The following is a 5611-nucleotide window of genomic DNA, read 5'->3' on the forward strand; positions in this document are numbered from 1 at the left end:
TTTGGTCTTAGAAGTAGCATGGTCAGTTGGAGTAGTAAAAAACAACCTATTGTGGCTCTCTCAAGTACAGAAGCAGAGTACATGGGTGCAACATTGGCTGTGTGTGAGGCTACTTGTTAAGTCGATGGATGACTTGGGGATTCGTGTGGATAAACTAGTCAATTTGTATTGTCATAACATGAGCAATGTGCTCCTGGGAAGCAATCCAGTTTATCATGCTAGGTCAAAGCACATAGAGGTACATTACCATTTATCAGGGAAATGCGCTTGGAGGCAGATAGACCTCATACATGTGAAGACTGAAGACCAAGTGGCATATATCTTTACCACATCCCTTGGTAGAGATACGTTTACTCATTTTAGATCACTGCTTGGGATTTGGGATATAGGAAGTGACTGAGCTTGAGGGGAAGTGTTGAGATATGCAAGCTCAGTCTACCTACTACTTGCAGACTCTATCTAGCAGTAGATTAGTTGGATGACATGTGTGTGTAATAAAATGAGTCAGAGTTAACTGGTATAGTTAGACTAGGTCTCTTTTTACTACTTGACTTGGATTGTAGTATGTTGTACTTTGTGTTACTCAGTTAGAGGAAGTGTGATGGATAATGAAGAAGAAGAACATTGAGAGCTATCTGCTCTTTGTTGCCCCTATCTCTCTCTCATCTTTCTAACATAGTGAGCATGGCACTTTCATATATATGAATGCCAACTTGCCAAATCTCATTCATCACCACATCACTCTTGGGGAATTTATTACTATATTTTGGTAGTTGTGTGTGATCACACTCAAGATCGTCAAAGCACCTTTTTCTCTCTTTAAGAGTTTTTTCCCCCGGACCTCTATATATACCTATCCAATTTTAGGGCATACTTAGTGTTGTAAATGTTATCTATTGATACCTCTCAATAAACTTTAAGTTGTGCTCTTTCAAGTGTCTTCTTCTCCAATTTGTGTATTTGCATTCTTGCTACTATGAGTTTTAATGCATTTGTGACTCTTAGTGAATTTGCACAAAAAACTATAGATCCTCATATGATTAATCTCATATTCAACTTTTGAAGTTTAAATTTTAAATTTTACATTGTTTCTTGAAAAATTTTAATCCTAAGAAGAGTTGGATAATGACATTGAACATTAGAAAGGCGTGGCCTATTCTATGGAGTCCACTTTGAATGACTATCAAAGGAGGGCATTCTTGGATGTGGTTGAGGACGTGGACTCATCACATAACTTCTTTTTTTTGTCGTTCTTGGTGGGTTGGGGAAAATATGTTTGTATAATTGCTTATTGTCAAGGTTGTGAGGGGATGGAAAAGTTGTACTAGTAATTGTATCTTTTGAAATTATTGCATTGTTGTTGCCTAAGGGATGAACAACACACTCAAGATTTAATATTTCAATAGAGCTAAAGAATACATCCTCCTATAGTATTCATGTGCAGAGCTAGCTTGTAGAATTGTTGTGAGTTTCTTGTCTTATAATTTAAAATGAGGAATCAATGATGCATTGATATGCTTTTGAGGCATTGGATAGAACTTTGCAAGACATCACAAAGCGTAGTAATCTATTTAGAGGTGTTTTTCAACATATTTTTCTAGTGATTCCAAAGAGCAACTATGAAGAGATAATAGATGTGACACTTTGTTGTTCTCCACTATGGAATCATATGCAGATTTTGTTATTGTCACAAAATATGTGGGTATCCATGCAAGGAGCGATTTGTGAGACAATCAAAACTATTTGGATGATAGTAGGCATGCTGCAATTTCCTCTCATATGGTTTTGCATGGTCTATCATGGATGATATCATCTCTCATCTTTATATGGGCATTCTTTGAGTGCGTAACTATGCATCCTATTTTAATGATTGAGCAATATTACCTCCAAAAACAAGGACTATTGATGCCTTGAATATTGATGATCTGTAAACAATGCCATGTGATTCTCATTTTTGCTATAAGTGTTGATTCTATAGCTAAGAGCAATGCAAACCTTTCCTTACTCCATTGATGAGTATATTAACTCCATTGAACTTGGTGACAATTTCCCTCTATATTGCTTGGCATTGAAAAAGGAATGCTCTTATGATTCTTCTAAGAAACTTGAATCCTACAATTGGCATATGCAATGTTATTAGATTGGTATGCAAGTACTTCCATGGAAAGGACTTGGAGGCTAAGGTATTATTAGAACAAACTTTGGTTATATTGTCTCTATACCTAGAATCAAATTTATTCCAATGTCTACTATGAAGGGCTATGAGTGCCAACCCACATAGAGGAGGTAAATTTTTAATGTAAACATAGATGCCTAGATGGCTTTTTGTAACACCCTACCCTTGGAGAGGAATAACCCAACCTTCATGCCATATCTAAGAAGGGTAGGAGTGGATTTTAACCCAAGCATCCATAGCCAATATGACTTTCCATGGATCTACAACACCAATGCTACTAAACTTGAAGAGGCCCTCGTTTTCACACTAGAGGACCTATATGATTCAGTAGTTTGCTTCATCGACGAATTTTCTTCTTGTATCGATCCTGCCTTCATTACAATGTGTAATTATCTATCATAGACTGCGTACAAATTTTCCATCGATGAGAGAGTTATCAGTCCCTTGACCTCACAAACATTCTTATGTATGAGGACTACTATTAGAGAAGGAGAAAGTTATGCAGCTAACTAGAGTTACCATCAATATCGATTCTTACATATATTGAGTTGTTGAGAGTTTAAGTACAATTTTCTTGAGATTAACTTCCAGGAGAGAAATTGAGAGAAAGGCTAATTGCCTAGAATATTCATATGAATATTGAGTTATTTGTTCATAGGATTGGATGTCTACAAGATTGTTGTTCATAATGAGAACAATACAATTTCCCATTTGATTGGCTTTTGCAATGAGTATCGATAAGTCTCAAGGTCAAGCACTAACATATATGGGATTGTATCTCAAGGCCCTAGTGTTCTCACATGGACAACTCTATGTTGATCTCAATCACGTAAAGTTTGTGAGTTCTATCAAAGTTTTCTTGGAGAAAGAAGTGCAAATTCACATAGCACAACAAACATTGTATGTCACGAAATTGCAAGGAGCAAGATGATTTGTTTTTGCTTTCTTTATTCAAATGATGCAATGCCTATATTGACATTAGCTCTAAATCATGTTGAGATTACAAAATATGATTCTCCCTTTTTTCTAAGATTTATGTGTATGATGCTTGAGTTTGGCACTATTCAATAGATTTCTACATTGTGATGAAACACAACCACTCCTTTATCCTTGAAGTCCATTTGCCCATTTCAAATACATTGCTTGCCATGTCTCAAAATATGATACCTATAGGCAATACAAAAGAATGTAAAACTACAACCTCTTGAAGAACTTGCCTTCTTGTTGGTGTCACTCAAGAATGTGTGATACTTTTGACACATAAATGATTTTTATTTACTATCATTTTCGCAAACAATATCTATTGAACTCAATCTTTGACGTTGCCTTAAGAATTCATTGTTACTATTAGTGTAGCTCTCAGTACTCTTAGGAGATGCCATTGCTAGTGTGCTTCTTTTTTCTATTTTCAATGCAAATACATTTTGATAAAGGGAAAAGACCTTGCAATGGAACAAGGAAACAAAAAGAGGGAGAGCAACAAGCACGACTAGGCTACTTGAAGTGTCATGGAGCAATGGTGCAAGCATAAGTGTAAGGTCTTCCTCAAGCACTTGCAAAATTGAGAAAAAATAGAAATATTGGCTAATCGTGTTGGTACTACCCTTGAATGTTTGTCCAAAGGCATAAATACATGGACTATATACTTGTATGAGGTTACTTAAGAAATAAAGAGTGCACATCTTTCCCTTCACAAAGTCATCAACAAGTTGTGCTATGAGTCAAAGGGTGTAACAGAGGTTGCATATGGAAGAAGAACATCGATAGATGATGTGCTTAAAGAATTGATGTCCATTTTTAGGGAAGTAAGGAAACCAAATAACTCCATTGACTCAAGGGATAATTCTCTTGTAATATTTCTAAATTTGAAGAACAAGTATCATTTATGTAAAAGGAAGTGTCACCTCTAAGGATGTAAGTTGCTAGATTCAATGGATTGTTGGCACAAATGGGCCATCGCATGCATTCGACCTAAGCCATAATATAGGCTTCTTGTAATATACTTTTGTGCTTATTCTCATATTCAATGAATTGATTTATCTGTTCTATATTTGATTTTTGCAACAATGTTGGTGTTCTCCCCACACTAAAAGTATGTTGTTTAGTAAATTTTTTGATCTTTGTAAAATAAAGATTACCTTTCTTTTGTTATTGATTTTAACACAAAAGTACTGTGATGAATTGTCAACATGATTCACACGTTTTTAAAAAACTGGTAGTTTTATTTCATACATTGTTCATTGCGGATTTTTATCTAAATTAGCTTGTGATAACATTGAGGCTTTGATAGGTATATGTAACTAAACTTTCTCATTTTTTGTTTGACCTTTCTTGCTTTCTTTTACATTACTTCATGTATTTAAGATCTCTCCTTTTTCATTTGCTTCTTTAGATGTCTATGCCCATGTGCACATACTATCTTTCTTCAAAAACTCAACTTTACCCATAGGAGGAGTTTATTTCTATGTTGATAGATCCCATGTTGCGGAGGAGCCTTGCTCACATTGTTGAGCAACTGCCTATTCTATTGTATATTGATTCTTCCTATTGGCATTTGTTGAGATTCAATATTGGAGTTTTGTCCAATGCTTTTTTCTTTTTGGGCATCTATAGATGCATTTTTGCACATCCCTCAACATTTGGAGCATCACAAGTTCATGAATCTTTCATGCTCAATCAGGGTGCATCAATTGCACCTTAAGATAATTGTATTCAATGGATTAAATATTTGCACACCTGCTTCTAATTCAAGTTACTCTATATTTTCTCTTTAATTACACATCTTCTTTTATGCATCTCCTACTGATAAGTGGTTTACATGTTCTTCTCAAGTAAAAGGAAATTTAGCTCGAGTAAAGTTGATGAGCATTCACATAAAAGGATGGTGCAAGCATCACCATTGCACAATGTTAGTAATGTTCTAGTGGTGTCAAATAATGCCCATTTGCGAAAATAAAAAATAAAAAATATTAAAAATTTGAAAGTTGTTTTTGTTCCGTATCTTCATTTCGAGACTTTCCTAATGCTCCCTTGAGGTCTACTTTAGATTGTAGTGTTTAAGCATACATTTACTTTTATATGATTGCGATCCATCTAATGGACCATTTAACATTTATATTGTTTTTGTGCAATGTGTTTTCAAAGAGTGTTGCAACAATGATCTCTTTGAAAAATGTTTCCCTTTTTTAAATCGTTGGCAAAAATTGTGCCTTTATGTTGGTCAAATTTTGTAAACCTTAAATCAACAATTGATTGCTTTTTAGCACATGTAGCACACCATTGATTTGTTCTTTTGTTGAGCATAAGGAATCTTAGCATACTAAACTCCTGCCATTATAATGCCGTGTGCAAAGACTAAAAGTACATTAAAATATTGCGATACTTTATTAATAGATGCTTGCTTTTTGTGTGCATAGTGTGCCATTGGGTAGTTTT

This window comes from Lygodium microphyllum, chromosome 16 (genome assembly GCF_053477565.2).
Source record: "Lygodium microphyllum isolate KBCC chromosome 16, Lygodium_microphyllum_v1.1.10, whole genome shotgun sequence".
NCBI classification, from domain to species: Eukaryota; Viridiplantae; Streptophyta; class Polypodiopsida; order Schizaeales; family Lygodiaceae; genus Lygodium; species Lygodium microphyllum.